Genomic DNA, 18,412 nt, shown 5'->3' on the forward strand with positions numbered 1-18,412 from the left:
ACGGCTTCCTTTTAGGATCCATATTGTCATTTAAAATTAACTACTAAATATTTAAAGGAAAATTAAAGTATAGTATTGCCCCCCAAAAGTTATACAAATCACCAATATACACTTATTATGGGAAATGCTTATAAAATGTTTTTGTCCCTGCACTTACTACTGCATCAAGGCTTCACTTCCTGGATAAAATGGTGATGGCACGACCCAAATCCCAGAGCTGTGCGGGCTATGGCTGCTGGATAGGATGATGGCAGAGGAATGCTCAGTGTCCCTCCAGTGCCCTGTGTCCCTCAGTGTCCCTCTGCCATCATCCTCCCAAGCAGCCACAGCCCGCACAGCTCTGGGAGTCGGGTCGTGACATCACCATTTTATCCAGGAAGTGAAACCTTGATGCAGTAGTAAGTGTAGGGAAAAAAGCACTTCAGGTGCATTTCCTGTAATAAGTGTATATTGGTGAACTGTGTAACTATTTTTGTGTGTGTGGGGGGGGGGGGGGTGGGGGGGAATACAATACTTTCATAAAATTTTTCCTTTCCTTTAACTCTTAACAATCGTATCTCTTATCAAGAAACAACAGAAAAACACAAAGCAGCAAAAGTGTATCCTGTTAAAAAACAGCAGGAGATCATATATCCTATCTATAATCAACAAGAGTTCATATAGTGACCGTGATGTATCTTATTAATGGGTATCAAGAATTCATATAGCAGCAATAGTATATCTTGTCAATAAGCAACAGATACTCTACGGATACTCTATTATCAATGACGCATCTGATCAGAAGGTAACAAGAGTTCTTATAGCAACACTGGTGAATCCAATCAGTGAGTAGCGGGAGTTCTTGTTACATCAATTGTGTACTGTATCTTAGCAATCCAAAAGTTGATATAGCAACTTTAACATAGCTTGTGGCCATATGGCAGCAGTAATGTTCTTATTAAAGTGCAGCAAAAGTTCATATAGCAGCAATAAGGTATCTTTGATATTCGTAGCAGGAGATCATATAGCAGCAGTAACATTTAAGGAGCAGTGAAAATTCATATAGCAGCTGTGAAGTAACCAGGCAAGGGTTATTGGAGACAATATACTGTAGCAGTAGCATATGAATTAAAGTGCAGCAGGAGTTCATTTGGCAGTAGTAGCTCACTTGTTAAAGCGCATCTGAGGTTCATATGATGATATGGTGATAATATTTAGAGAGCAACAAGCATTCATACGGTAACAATCGTCTTTCTCACCAAAGACCGCCCAATTTCAACTGGCAAACAAGATTTATTAGAGGCAACATCATACAACATGGCACCACAGCTTTTTTCCTCTCCCCACATTGACGTCTCTTCTGCTGCCCCTTCAGGTCAACCTCTAGGCACAAGCCTCCTCCGTCACTGACTCAGCCCCCACCCACTGCTCTCACTCCGCTCGATGGCAATGTAAGGATAAGGAACTCTTCCACTCATCTCCCTACTTTGCATCTCAGCTTGGGACACAGGGATCTTGTGGTCGCATAAAAGGCCTAAAGGATCACTCCAGCATGAAACTCCCCAACATCGCTATTAAAAACCTAATATAGAAGGAACACACATTGCAAAAAGTATATTGCAAACGTTATGCAAAATGTCATAAGAGATAATAGCATGGCAGGGCAAAAAGGTAACTACTGTAGCTTTCCTTCAGGAGACTCTACTTACAAAAAGTCATTGACCATTGTAGACAAACCCCATTTGTTGACTTACTATGCATGCACTTCCGTAATATAAAACGTAGCCTCTCGCAATACAAAAAAAAGTTTGCATCGCCTGAAGCAAGTAAGATTTCAGAACATCATCTAAAAGAAACTAATGACACTAATATGTTGTTGTTTGCATTCTCATAGCAAGCTTTTATACCAGATGCAAATTTGGTTTGGAATGAGGCAATGTTATATTAGAGACATTGCTGTAGTAAATGTTGATATAAACATAATAGTATAATAATGATATAAATAACAATTTTCCGAGACTTTAACATAAAGTTGGAAACCTGAAAACCAGAAACATTTCTTTCCTCTTTACTTAAAAGAACTAACTCCACAAGACCGTCTAAAACCCCTGTTACACGGGCCGACAGTGAGGAGCAAACGAGCGCTGTCTGAGCTCGTTTTCTCCTTGTTCCCCGCTCGCTGCCGCCGCTATTCCATGCGAGCGGGTGAGTCCAGGGAGGACCAGGTGAAGCTGCGGGGGGGGGGCTTAGCTCTGAAACAGTTTAGAAGTTTACTGTACTGAGGCGGCTGCCAGATTTAACTATTTCAAAGCTCACAGCATCATTATGAATGAAGGTGTCGGGAGTTCCGAATTGCATTCCGTATATAGAGACCCTGCACAGAACATGTATGAATGTAGCCTAACTACAATGGAGAAGATTTTTATGTATTAGGAACCCAGTACTAAGGGGGGTCAAAGAACCATATAGGAGGAAGGACATGGAGATGTGTGACATTTCAAAAAGATATTCTGATTTCAGTAAACAAATCCTATTCTTTATGTAGTGAAAAGTTGAACAGTAGAGATGAGCGCAACTCGAGCATGCTTGAGTCTGTTCATTTGGTATTTCAGTGCAGGTGGCTGTATCCATGTTTTCCTGGACTTCCAAATGCTGCATCTAACTTCTTCAGCCACCAGTATTGAAATGTCAAACGATCGGACTCAAGCACGTTCGAGTTGCGTTCATCTCTATTGAATGGCTTTCTGAGGATACCGGTTTCGGTCACACAATTTGCATGGCTAAATAAAACACTGATTTATCTTCTGGCCACTGTCATGGTTTGTTTTTAGATTCTTCTGGTTAGGTATCCATAGCTTCCAGAGTTAAGTCCCACCTCCTGAGTGTCCAATCGGGGCGCCACTAGAGCTCTCAATCATAGCTCAAAGTAGGGGCCTATGTTCTTGGGGGTCTGTGTCCCTAACCAGAAAATCACACATCCTGGGCACATGCCTTGTTGGCACATGGAAAATTTAACAATGCTTTTCATGGACATACAAGTTGCATGCCTATAGCAAAAACTGTCATTCTAATCCCTGTCTTCTCTATAGTGCTATCAGTAGGTTTGATAGATCCCTTGAAGATAAATCCTGCCCATATTCCACATTGGTAACAGAGTGGGGCCCAACACTGAATATTAAAGATGACCAGATTCGTACAAACTTGAGCCATCAGAGCCATCGGGAATACTGCGTGAGTCAAATACTGATAGTTCGAGTTCATACGAACCTGAACATCAGCGCTGTTCGATCATCTCTACTCAAGATAATGCTTATGAGCAAGAATAGAGACAAACAGATCCTGTTCTGGTGGACTCCACAGACTATCCACATACTACAGCAACAACTATTCATTTTAATTTTAACTTTTTCTCCTTTGATGGAGTTTTCTATATGCAGCTGGTGGGCGCACCAAAGGGTGCCAAATTCTCACCGTCGTTGGCGAATTTGGTTATGGCGTGGTGGGAGGAGGTGGCTATTTATTCGGATAGGAATGTATTTAGTGGTAGCATCGGGTGGTATGGACGATACATCGACGACATACTTATTGTGTGGTCGGGCGATGTGTCGTCCATACCATCCTTTGTTGCCATGATTAATAATAACAAGCTTAACTTGCGGTTTACGCACGAAACATCTGCCAATAAAATCTCCTTCCTTGACCTAGAACTGACAGGTAATATACATACAGGTAGAGTAGAGACCGCCATTTTTAGGAAACCTACAGCAGGCAATACGGTCCTACATGCCACTAGCCAACATCCCAAACATACCATTCGATCCATACCTGTGGGTGAATTCATTCGTACAGTGAGAGCTTGTTCCAACATAGAAACAGCCCACCGTCAAATACAAGAAACAGAAATGAGGTTGAGAAGGAGGGGATACTCTACACAGAATCTCAAGAGAGCCAAAAGTTTGGTTACCCAGAAACCCAGAAGACATTTTTTCGGTACTAGTACCAACAATGACAGGAAGAGAAAAGATAGATTCGGAAAAGGCATATTTTTCTGTACTCGTTATAGTAAAGAGTTTGAGGCGATTAGAACCATCATTAAGAAGCATTTAGGCATCCTTCGCCATGATGAGGCCTTGGCTGATATCCTGGATGAGGGATGCCATTTTGTTTCCCGCAGGGGTCCTTCGTTGGGCACTATGCTTTCTCCTAGCTTATTTACCAGTACTAGATTCACCAGAAATTTGAGATCCACTAGTAAAGCAGGTTTCTCCACATGTGGGAAGCCACGATACAGCTGTCTGTGGATGGATACCTTGCTGAGGTGGTTTCCTTGACTGGAGAACGCTTTGGCTTGGTTGTTCCTTCCCGGAGGGAAGGTCTGGCTAGTTCACTGACGTCGAGACATGTGATGGTGTCTCTGCAGTGTTCTTTTGCATATTCGATTTCCCAGGGGGCAATGTTCTAGAATACACTGACGTTGAGACACGTGATGGTGTCTCTGCGGTGTTTTGGTTGATCTCCCTGAGGTCAACCAGCGTCCTTTTGCATGCACATACTAGTCATTGCTCCCACTAGACAGAAACCTACTCCACACTGATGAGGGGCAAAAACCCCGAAACAGCTGTCTGTGGATGGATACCTTGCTGAGGTGGTTTCCTTGACTGGAGAACGCTTTGGCTTGGTTGTTCCTTCCCGGAGGGAAGGTCTGGCTAGTTCACTGACGTCGAGACATGTGATGGTGTCTCTGCAGTGTTCTTTTGCATATTCGATTTCCCAGGGGGCAATGTTCTAGAATACACTGACGTTGAGACACGTGATGGTGTCTCTGCGGTGTTTTGGTTGATCTCCCTGAGGTCAACCAGCGTCCTATTGCATGCACATACTCGTCATTGCTCCCACTAGCCAGAAACCTACTCCACACTGATGAGGGGCAAAAACCCCGAAACAGCTGTCTGTGGATGGATACCTTGCTGAGGTGGTTTCCTTGACTGGAGAACGCTTTGGCTTGGTTGTTCCTTCCCGGAGGGAAGGTCTGGCTAGTTCACTGACGTCGAGACATGTGATGGTGTCTCTGCAGTGTTCTTTTGCATATTCGATTTCCCAGGGGGCAATGTTCTAGAATACACTGACGTTGAGACACGTGATGGTGTCTCTGCGGTGTTTTGGTTGATCTCCCTGAGGTCAACCAGCGTCCTTTTGCATGCACATACTAGTCATTGCTCCCACTAGCCAGAAACCTACTCCACACTGATGAGGGGCAAAAACCCCGAAACAGCTGTCTGTGGATGGATACCTTGCTGAGGTGGTTTCCTTGACTGGAGAACGCTTTGGCTTGGTTGTTCCTTCCCGGAGGGAAGGTCTGGCTAGTTCACTGACGTCGAGACATGTGATGGTGTCTCTGCAGTGTTCTTTTGCATATTCGATTTCCCAGGGGGCAATGTTCTAGAATACACTGACGTTGAGACACGTGATGGTGTCTCTGCGGTGTTTTGGTTGATCTCCCTGAGGTCAACCAGCGTCCTTTTGCATGCACATACTAGTCATTGCTCCCACTAGCCAGAAACCTACTCCACACTGATGAGGGGCAAAAACCCCGAAACAGCTGTCTGTGGATGGATACCTTGCTGAGGTGGTTTCCTTGACTGGAGAACGCTTTGGCTTGGTTGTTCCTTCCCGGAGGGAAGGTCTGGCTAGTTCACTGACGTCGAGACATGTGATGGTGTCTCTGCAGTGTTCTTTTGCATATTCGATTTCCCAGGGGGCAATGTTCTAGAATACACTGACGTTGAGACACGTGATGGTGTCTCTGCGGTGTTTTGGTTGATCTCCCTGAGGTCAACCAGCGTCCTTTTGCATGCACATACTAGTCATTGCTCCCACTAGCCAGAAACCTACTCCACACTGATGAGGGGCAAAAACCCCGAAACAGCTGTCTGTGGATGGATACCTTGCTGAGGTGGTTTCCTTGACTGGAGAACGCTTTGGCTTGGTTGTTCCTTCCCGGAGGGAAGGTCTGGCTAGTTCACTGACGTCGAGACATGTGATGGTGTCTCTGCAGTGTTCTTTTGCATATTCGGAAGCCACGGTGTGGCATGTGCCAATATGCTAGTAGATGTAAGACTTTTTGTTCCAACAATGGAGGAAAAATCTTCAATATTAATCACTCCCTCAATTGTGAGTCCGATCATATTATATATGTTATCTATTGTAGTGAGTGTAACCTGCAGTACGTGGGATGCTCCATTAGGAAACTTAAAATAAGGATAGCGGAACATGTCAGCAGCATAAAACATGGAGGTTTTCAGCTATCGGGGGCGGCTAGACATTTCTGCACTACCCATGGGGGGAGTCTTAATACGTTTAGATGTTTCGCCATAGAAAGGGTACAGGAACCCATTAGGGGTGGTGATTGGAGGAAGAAACTACTTAGGAAGGAAGCCGAGTGGATTTTCAAATTGGGCACACGGACACCTCACGGGCTGAATATTAGGAGTGATTTGATGTTGTTATACTGATGGTTTCTGCTATATATCGGTTCATGGAATTTATTTTGTAAGGCATCATTTTCGTTATCTCTTTTTGTAACGCATTCCCTTTATTACGTGTTGCTTGGCTAGGAGGGTTTTTTGAGGTCTTACTAGATCTCCCCCTCCCTCTTTTTTGTTTGTCTCATTTTTACCTTTATTCATTACTTATTTTTCCATTATATATTTCCTCATTCTTCTACCATTTTCCCTTTAGTATTTTCATTTATCTATTGGGTTTTTTTTCCTTTTCCACCATATCGCTTCAGGATGTCTTGTTATATGTCCTAGACGCTGCTTACAATTTAGATTACAACTTTTTGATGTTCCAACATCCTTTCTATGTCTGTAACAACATCCTTTCTATGTTTGTAACATACTATCTATATCATATGCGCAACCCCTTATTATTGCTATCTTAGTACACGCCCCCATATCACTATTCTTATTTTTGTTCAGTGGGGGAGGCATTTTTCCGGCGGTGGAACGCAATTTGCGCTCCACCGGGCGGACATGTTATACAGCAGATGCGTTCCACCATGGAACGCATCGCTAAAGTATTCCAAACACATCCTCACATATATTCAGGCTAACTAGCAATATACATTGTTGGGGGTATGGTGAATAAATCCAGTGGTCTTCAATGCGTGTCACTCCATCTGTAAACCCTTAGGCATCAGTACTGCGTTTTGCCGGCGGTGGAACGCATGTTGCGTTCCACCGGACGGATGTGACGCAGGAGGCCATGAGGCTGTGCTGCCATTCGCCGGCGGTGGAACGCAATTTGCGTTCCACCGGGCGGATGTGATGCGGGAGACCATATCCGGATCACCTGCTTTTAAAGCCAGAGCTATGGACATCTACTCTAGATGCCGGCTAGGCAGGTGCCGGTGTGAGCTATCTCTCCTGCTACCATGGTCCCGGAGATGAGTAAGAGGGCAGTTCCTGCCCCCAACCCTTCTCCATGTGCAACATTGTTTGCTGCAGATTGAGACACTTGTTTTCTCTGTATTTGGCTGCCGTTATCACCTAGACAGATTATTGTATCTACATTATTATTCATGTTATTTACAGGGCTCTGATGCTTTCTGGTGACCTTTTTCCTCTCTTTCCGCTTTGGGATGAAAATGTTTTCCCCAACAGGTATTCTGTTGTTTCCTCTTGTTTCATATAAGATATACGTATATATGTATTTGCTATTTTTGGTAAAGGTTGAGATGGAATCCAACACTAATCAGACTAATTGATCCGGATATTTTTCTGGAGCTCAATGTATTTTTTATGTATTTAGGTTAGTGTACTGGACACAGGATGGTTATTTGGATTATTACACTGGGTACAAGATAGTTAGCCCTCTTTAGTTCATTGAGGTTCCAATCCATGATGTATAGGCATTTGGTCCTGTGTGTTTGTGTTTTCTATGTGTGTGCATTTACATGTATATACGTTTTTTTTTTAACCATGTGTGTATTTTTGTATTTCTGTATTTTAACACTTAGTCTGTTTGTCTAATTGTATAGATGCCATGAATAAGAGCCAAGTAGGCTCGAAACGCGTCGGCTATTATTTTAGACGTTTGGAATCAATAAAGTTGAATTTTATTTGAGCTGGAGGAATCCATGTTTTTTCTTGCTATTCATTTTAATGACCACCATGTATTACGTTTCCCCTGCAGGGTGACCATGGTCTCCACAACCAAAAGTCAGCTGCAATTGTCACTGCAGGGGAGATGTATGGCCAGAACTTGCTCGAGATGATTGCTCCAGGAATCAGACCACAAAGATCAGTGGTTTTATGAAGAGGAGTAATTTCAATCAGACAAACTCTTCAAGGGTTTAGGCATCGAGAAGCCATTATGGCCACATTTTTGTTTCTAGTACCACCTTAAGAAACATATCACATAACAATTCTGTGTAATAATTTTAACTCCAAAAATAGAAATTAAATACTATTGGTCACAACTCTGGATCCATAACAGACATTGGACTCCTTAGATCTGTCCTTGAACACCAAAAAGAAAAAGGAAAAACCTGAATCTACAATCTACGATGCTCCCTGGTGTGTGAGTTATTACTAGTATATAAACCATTTATAAAGAGAAACCACTGAGCTTGGCGTAGAACTGTGGTCTGAAGAAAAATGTCCAATTGCTATAATGAATATATAAATGTGACCGCAGAAGAATAAGCAGCATTCTGTGGAGAGCTGGTATATCTATCATCTACTCTGCAGGCTGTATGCATAAGCCTAAATCAACCTGCTCAATAGAGAAGAGACGGAGAGGAATATGCATATCTAGAAGACCACCAGTGTTTATTCAGTCTACGATAACAGATGTGGACAGCTGCAAGGAAAACACAAGACAATAAAGAGTTCTCGGCAGTTCTGAAGGACCAAAACAATCTTGACCTTCTTTCCAGAGCTGTATGCATAATGTCTTTGTAAAGACTCAATATGTCATGAATGCCAAGGACAGGCCAGAGGTTGGACTATAGTAAAGAATTTATACAAGTAGAGAGTAAGATATTCAAGAGGCAAAGAAATTCAGCTATGTCAGGCTAAAATAAGCCAGACAAAACCAAATCTTTCAAAGCTAATATCATGTACAAATGTGGATGTATTGATAGGGAACTACAGTGTCTCTTAGAAACCAGATACTTGACACTAGTGAACTGATATACTTTCACCTGGGGAATATTTGAAGAAGTGCAACACTGGAGGAAAAAAATCAACTAATGTCAGAAAGATTTGTAAATTACTTAAATTTAAAAATCTCAAACCTTCCAGTACTTATTAGCTGCTTTATGCCCTGCAGGAAGGTATGCATTCTTTCCAGCCTGACACAGTGCTCTCTGCTGCCACCTTTGGCTGTGACAAGAATTGTCCAGAGCAGAAGCAAATCTTCATAGAAAAACGCCCCTGCTTTGTACAATTCCTAACAAGGACAGAGGTAGCAGCAGAAAGCACTGTGTAATAATAGAGAAAATATATCGCTTCCTGCAGGACATACAGCGGCTATTAGGTACTGGAAGGTTTGAGACTTTTAAATAAAAGTAATTTATAAATCTTTATAACATTCTGACAACTTTATGGCGTAGCCCTTTAAACACTTAATTCTACCTGAAGGCCTATCGATACTGGTGTACACACCTCCATAATGTCATGACTGGACTAGTCTAATATACTCTATGGGGGAGATTTGTCAAAGGGTGTAAAATTTAGATTGGTGCAAACTGCCCACAGCAACCAATCACAGCTCAGCTTTCCTTTCAGCACTGCCTAAAGCTGAGCTGTGATTGGTTGCTGTGGGTAGTTTGCACCAGTCTAAATTTTACACCCTTTGATAAATCCCCCCCTATGTAATCAGCATCACAGCTATTATTTTGGCCCAACAAGGTTGCAGTGTGAGTAGAGTTGGATATATATGACCATTGATGATTACATATTTCTACACCATCAGCGGAAAGCGCCACATAAACTATGTAAAAGGAAAGAGACTCCTGTGAAACCTAAAAGCAATATTTGCTCCTTCTAGAGAATAGTAAGCTAGTAACGCTTAATAAATCCCCTTCATACTGACTGTAGACTCACTGAGCCAGACAGTCCATGCCCATAGGGGGACATTTATTAAGCAGCGCTAAGCAAATATTTTGGCGTAAAGGGCCATGATGTGAATAATTTATTCACAAACACCTGTTTTTCAAATAAATTATTCACAACCAGACCATCAGCACTGCCCACGCCAGAGGGGGAAGGGGAGGCGTGTAATGGGAAAGGGGGGAAGGTATGGCCTCTACGTGTGATACATTTAACATTCTTTCTATGGAAAAATATAACTGAAACCTGTGCCAGCTGGCATTGGTTTCATGGCACAGGATGTTTGCACAGACATTGTTTCTCTACATAAAGCAGGCAAACCTGGGGCTAAAAATGTAGTGCTTAAAGGTGGAATATTAGCAGGTTAGACAAAGCTAACCTGCCTATAGCTCCCTATTACGCATGCGAAGATGAGGATGAAGGTGTGTCTCTTAGGCTGGGTTATGTAGTAAACGGACTGGCACCAGGAAACTGATCAAAAAATGAGTGCAAATCCTAACAGCCAAGAATACATGTATACCGCAAGAAAAGAGGACTGAAAAATTGGACTGCACCTCACAAAATGATATAAATTAATAGAAGTTTTTATTATACATAAATGCCGGGAACAAACAAAAGACATAAAAACAATTAAAAATATATATATATACCACCAAAACACCGGCCCCAATACGGCCAGGTGGTGCCTCAACCACTGGAAAATGTATTAGATGATGGCCATACTCATTATCAAGGAATAAATAGATAAATAAATTATAGATAAATATATAAATAAGTGTATGAAAGAATAACTAAATTTAGAGCAAATAAATATATACAATGACCAAACACAGTAATATCTCAAATCCCCTGTGCTAAAACTCACTGAATCACATAGATAAATACATCATGACAATGCAAGTAATCAGAAAGTGCAAGTGCAAACAAGGTACAAGGAAAAGGGGGTGAGTGCAATACAACCACATATGGCCATCTCTCAGTGGATCGGAGAGAACATCCCACGCGTTCCGTCACATAGACTTCCTCAGGGATGAATACTATTGTCCCCAATGCTACTATATATAGGCAGTATTATAAATCAATACATAATAAACAGGTGTATGGCTTAAACAGTACTCACAGACATGCGTGTAAGACGCCGACCGGCGGACCCCGCATGGACCCGGCGCCATCTTGTTCCGGTCACGTGATATATCACATGACGTAAGAGATCACCTGATGTCTAACCCAAAATACGAAAAAGTCTGAGATCTCATCTAGTCTAAGTGCACAGGTATGTATACAGCGCATGCGCAACGGAGGCAAAATTTAAAGATATATGCATAAACTCAAAACCAATTACAAAACGGTATATATGGTGTATCCAACTTGAACAAAGATAGGTAACATAGAGATAAGTATAACTCACAAAAATAGAAGTTATACATGAATGAACATGATAATAAAAAATGATAATGATAAATATAAAAGAAAAATGGAGCGCACCGCCGTATTTGGGAGCGCATTATACAAGCAACACACAATATGCGCATATAGGTGATAGGTGGGTCCCTAAGAGAGAAGAATTTAATTTATATATTATATATGAATGCATAAGATAAATAAATATTGGATATTAAAGTGACCCATCAGTTAAACGAAATATGTAAAAATATATAGACTCCACACGTACATGCGCATATATATGTGTATATCTAACCAAATATGAAAGATGCCGGACACATACCAGAATCCATGTAAATGCCCACAGGAAGAATGTGGAAATATGGAATTCATAAAAATAGGTATAATGATGTAATGAAAACCCACATTCATTCGTGTTCATATATGCGCCTCCATCCACGTGATCAAGACATAATCAATCTCTTATACACCATCACGTAAATATAAAAAAGAAATGATATAAGTCAGAAAAAATATGAAAAAATATATATACATAAATGAATGAAAAAAGTAAATAAATGAAAAACCGTACAAAATGGCGCCAGGTCCAATGAGAGGAACACCGGATGAACACCACACACATGATATAGTACACTGTATACAAAATATGTACATATATACATGATCAAGATCTAAAAAAGAGAGCTTTTAATAACCCAAAAATGAGTAGTATTGCAGAGTCAAGAGTCCAACTAAGGAATCAAAATTAATTGGTTTGTAATAGGTGTATCCAAGGGATGAAGATCTTTTTTCTTTTAAATATAGTATAGGGGAGGAAAAAGAAAAAGAAAAGTCTCGCTCCAAATATGTCCTCCAGGAAGACAAGGAGAGCGGCACAGCTACAGAGCCAACGAAGGTCATTCTCATTGCCAATCTGGGACGATCATTCTTCCACATAAAGGTAGGGGGGACAAGATGTTCCACACACGAGATATATATATTCTGGAACATAGAAGATACTATGTTAAGTACACCAAAAAAATCAAAAATGCCAAGCATAATACGATATGCCCCCCCACACACACACAACCACCCACACACACCGGCCACCCCCCCACGCGAGACCAGCCACCCCCTGTATCCCAAATGAGTCTATCCAAATGTGATACAAAACGTGACTAAGAAATAATAAAAAAGTGAATATCAAAAATTCAATTAAATTATGTATAGAAAATTTATAAAAATAAATAAATATAAGTATGAAGAAATGTGTACATATACAGAAAGACACAAAAGAGAATAGTACCTGGTGAATAGATGATATGCAAAATAAGTGAATATAATAAAGTGTATGCATATATATATATGTCCTGCAGCCTACAGGTTACATAACCACTTAATAACCAATATCTGGTAAAATCAATTCATAGTGATACATATCCGTGAATAATAAATCAAAACAAAAAACAACAACGTAAAGGAAGAAACAAAAGGGAGCCAGGGGGCCACCGGAAACCGGAGAAGGGGCAGACGGGGGGGGGGGGGAGGAGGGAGGGGAAGAAAGGGAGGGCTCATACCCACAAACAGGACCAAACATGTTGACTGGCCCTTAAAAACTGTAACGTCAACTGAAATTAATAGAATCCATTAAAGAGGAGTTCCTCATTGAGGCCAAAGGGGGTCTTCGTGTTCAACTCAAATATCCAACGTGCCTCATTTCGCAGTAACCGAGGGACTAAAGTGCCCCCCCTGATGTTGCCTGTAATCTTCTCTATGCCCACCACTTTCAAGTCCCCACACTTACCTCCATGCTGGGTTCTAAAATGTGTTGCCACTGATGTCAAGGTTTTGCCCAGATTCAAATCACGTGCGGCGAGGGAAATCAAGGACACATGCTTTTGTATTCGTTTCCTTAATTCCTGTGTGGTCTGGCCCACATAGAGTTTGGAACAGGAGCAGGATAGGACATAGATCACGTTCTTCGTCTTACAATTTATATACTTTATATACTTTATATTTATATTTATCATTATCATTTTTTATTATCATGTTCATTCATGTATAACTTCTATTATTGTGAGTTATACTTATCTCTATGTTACCTATCTTTGTTCAAGTTGGATACACCATATATACCGTTTTGTAATTGGTTTTGAGTTTATGCATATATCTTTAAATTTTGCCTCCGTTGCGCATGCGCTGTATACATACCTGTGCACTTAGACTAGATGAGATCTCAGACTTTTTCGTATTTTGGGTTAGACATCAGGTGATCTCTTACGTCATGTGATATATCACGTGACCGGAACAAGATGGCGCCGGGTCCATGCGGGGTCCGCCGGTCGGCGTCTTACACGCATGTCTGTGAGTACTGTTTAAGCCATACACCTGTTTATTATGTATTGATTTATAATACTGCCTATATATAGTAGCATTGGGGACAATAGTATTCATCCCTGAGGAAGTCTATGTGACGGAACGCGTGGGATGTTCTCTCCGATCCACTGAGAGATGGCCATATGTGGTTGTATTGCACTCACCCCCTTTTCCTTGTACCTTGTTTGCACTTGCACTTTCTGATTACTTGCATTGTCATGATGTATTTATCTATGTGATTCAGTGAGTTTTAGCACAGGGGATTTGAGATATTACTGTGTTTGGTCATTGTATATATTTATTTGCTCTAAATTTAGTTATTCTTTCATACACTTATTTATATATTTATCTATAATTTATTTATCTATTTATTCCTTGATAATGAGTATGGCCATCATCTAATACATTTTCCAGTGGTTCAGGCACCACCTGGCCGTATTGGGGCCGGTGTTTTGGTGGTATATATATATTTTTAATTGTTTTTATGTCTTTTGTTTGTTCCCGGCATTTATGTATAATAAAAACTTCTATTAATTTATATCATTTTGTGAGGTGCAGTCCAATTTTTCAGTCCTCTTTTCTTGCGGTATCTTAGGCTGGGTTCACATTACGTTTTTGTAATCCGTTTTTGCAACAAAAAAAAAAAACGGATGAAAAAATTGATGGAAATTTGTTTGCATCCGTTTCGATCCATTTTTTTATTGACTTCCATTATAAAAAGAAAATGGATCAAAAGGGATCCGTTTTTTTTTCCTTTGCATACACAAAAACATAGTAAAAAAAAATTATCTGTTTTGATCCATTGTTTTTTTTATTATTATTATTATTACTATTATGGAAGCCAATAAAAAAAACGGATCAAAACAGGTGCACACAAATGCATATGTTTTTCCATCTGTTTCCAAAACGGATGAAAAAAGCAGTTAGGAAACGTAGTGTGAACTCAGCCTTACCTTATTTCTTAGCTCTGTTCCTGTGCAGTTGGAAATGTGTTATATGCAACAGCGTAATTTACTCTTTGCACCTTATAATCTGTACGCATGTACATAGACCAAAATGTACGCAACTGCATAATTTACGCTTTAAGCTTGATAGACTATGTTCACACAACGTCAAAAATAGAGAATAGGAAGCTGATTTGGATATTTAAAAAAATGTCTGTTATTGCCGCTATTTAATTGACTGCAGTGGCAATGCATTGAAGTCAATAGAAAGACTGACGACCAATGCGCACAATGTATTGAATAATGGACGTTTTTACTATGGACGTCTAAATAATAAACATGATCATTATTTTCGGACGTCTTTTGCAAACAGCAGACTTTTTCTATTAGTTGTTCATGCACAGTTTTTCTTTTTTCACAGTTCTTTCTCCATTTTTACTATTGAATTCAATGGACTTTTCAACTAAGCCACACCCAAAGTCCAATTAGTAAATCCAAACTAGAATAATGTACCAGCAGCTGTGATTGCAGGCTAGACAGGTAAATGACGTCCGTTATTTTAGACTCAGAGCTGAAAAAACGTTCTGTGAACATAACCATAATCTGTACGCAACTCAGGACTTAAACTTACACAATCTGTCCGCGACTGCATAAATTACTCTATGCCCCTGGTAATCTGTACACATGTGTGTTTTTTTTTCATGTTTTCGCATCTGAACCGAACATTGGAATGTTCGCTCATTGCTAATCTAGAGGATGAAAGTAAATGACTTACCTTCATCCTCAGCGGCCCGTGCGAAATGGCGAGCTATCGGCAGGTTAGATTTCTCATAGTTTCTCTTTAATAAATACCCCCTATAGTTTTTCAGATATTTTCAAAATATTAGATGGTTAAATGTATTGAAGGAAGAGTGCCTACTTGGCCCTGTGTTTTTGGAAGACATGGATTTTGTTAATTTGGCATGAACCTAACTCTGTATTTTATATAAGAAATATAAAATTACTCCAAAACTAAGAGTCTGGAATGACTTTGCTCCTCTAGGACCTGGATGACTAATAATTAATGAATTTGGGAACCATTTTCTCAGATCTCCCCTGCCTGATTATGAACTACAGCTCAAACTCAGTTGGGTTATGCAGCAGGAAAATGATCTGAACCACATCAACAAGCCCACCTCTAAATGGTGCAAAATTAATCCAATTTAGATGCTGTGGCAAAATCTTTTTGACCAGAATTAAAGGGAAAGCATAGCCTGGATTTTTTTCTACTGATAAGGCCTAGATACTGAAACATGTTCCTATTTTCCACATTTTTCCACATTTCCACATTTTTCCTATTTTCAGATTGTATTTTCTTTTCTTTTTTTTTAATTATGATGGGAGCAGCCATCTTGCCTGAGCTGTTTTTACCAACATTTTGAGATATCTTTTACAGCGAGCCCTATGGACATAGGCAGCAATAGACAGAAGCTGAATATGAATATGAAAAGAAAATTACTGGAAGGGATGAACAGTTAAGTTAAGCGCTTCACTAAGCTAGGTCATCAACTTGTCAGCCAGCTGCCTTTGAACTCTGTGCCGCTCTGCTCAAGGTCCCTGAAAAAGCTACATCCAGTCCTGGGAAATTGGGAGACATTTTCCAGAACTGGATCCAGCTTTTCCAGGCAACCAAAGCAGAGCATCAGAGAGTTCAAAGGCTGTAGGCTGACAAGCCAATGGCCGAGCCTAGCGGAGGTGAGAATGAAAAGAGCAAGATTTTAGGATTAGTTTCACATATTTATTGCATATATTTTTATAATATACATAGTAGCATTGAAAATTTGTAACTTAATCTAAATTTCTCAACATCAAACTAATAGATCCATTGCATGTTATCACAAAGACTAGGTTGAAGTTGTTACTGCCATAGCGCAAGCAGCTAAAAGTTTTATGGGAGCAAAAACAGAATGGAATGATCAACTAGCTTTATGTTATAATTGTTAATTGTTAAAGGGGTTGTCCGAGATATATGGATAATTAGCAATGCTGCCAGGAACATGACAGTGATGTATATTTACTAGAGATGAGCGAATCTTTATCATGCTCTAGTCCATCCGAACCCGAACTTTTGGCATTTGATTAGCGGTGGCTGCTGAAGTTGGATAAAGCCCTAAGGCTATGTGGAAATCATGGATATAGTCATTGGCTGTATCCATGTTTTCCATACAACCTTAGAGCTTTATCCAAGTTCTGCAGCCCCCGCTAATCAAATACCGAACGTTCGGGTTCGGATCGACTCGAACCTGAACCCGGTTCGCTCATCTCTAATATTTACCTTTCCAGTTCAATGGCAGCTGCTGGTTCCAAGGCCGCTCCCGCCCCTTGGCTTTTTCAGGGTTTAAGCAACATCTGCTGTTATTCCCAGAGAAAATTGATGCTTAGCATAGATTCTATACTGTCTACGCTGAGCAGTCATTGCCAGTAGGAGCGGCACGTTACTGGAGGTTGCTGAAGTGCTGAGGGCGAGGAGTGGGTGGCCTGGGAATCTGCAGCGGTGGAGCTGGATAGGTAAGTATTAGAGATGAGCGAACCTTGAGCATGCTCGAGTCGATCCGAACTCGAAATTTCAGCATTTGATTAGCGGTGGCTGCTGAAGTTGGATAAAGCCCTAAGGCTATGTGGAAAACATGGATATAGTCATTGGCTGTATCCATGTTTTCCAGACAACCTTAGAGCTTTATCCAAGTTCAGCAGCCCCCGCTAATCAAATACCAAACGTTCGGGTTCGGATCGACTCGAACCTGAACCCAGTTCGCTCATCTCTAGTAAGTATACATGACTGTCATGTCCCCTGCAGCCCCAGCATGATAGCCAATTATCAATTTATCCTGGACAACCCCTTTTAAGTAAAGTTTTGTATTTACGGGAAAAAAAAGAAGAAAATTGATGAGCGGTAAATTCTTAGTATTGTACATAGGGTGTCATTTGAGATGACAGATCAGTTTTAAGGAATGTTTCCCTTCTCTTGCACAGCTTTTCCAGCTTTAATCTAAAACAGGTGTAGGGGGGAATGGGTCTCTTGTATCACATGCAAGGGATCTAATATGATCATAGACCTTAACAAGATCACAATGTCACATTATGGAGTATTATATGTACATGGGATACGATAAAACCATTATAGAGCAACTGTGAGGGTGCAGGTGAGGGTGTGGGGGTGGGGGCGCAAATCACCCCCCCACAGGGAACCACATGTTTCACCCTTAAAAGGAAAATGCATGCAATAAATTACTATTGAGGCTTACTCTTTTAAGCACTATCTACTGTATATATGATCTCATGTATAAGGTCACACATTTATATACTTCACTCACAAACTGGACAGTATGTTTCTCTTTTGTTAATCCCTAACCATACACGTTCAGTCTGTCAGTGACTGTTACCAAAGAATGCAACGTCCTTTATAAACCATACAAAATTCATGATGATTTACTTGATACATTCCATCCAATACATCAACGCCAGACAAGGCAAAAAAAAAAAAAAAACATGCTAAAAGATTTTACCATAAGAAAATAAACTGTGGAAACATCATTTTTCAAAAGGCAGAAAGGAGATCGCAGTATTAAATCC

Source organism: Dendropsophus ebraccatus, chromosome 12 (genome assembly GCF_027789765.1).
Source record: "Dendropsophus ebraccatus isolate aDenEbr1 chromosome 12, aDenEbr1.pat, whole genome shotgun sequence".
Lineage (NCBI taxonomy): Eukaryota > Metazoa > Chordata > Amphibia > Anura > Hylidae > Dendropsophus > Dendropsophus ebraccatus.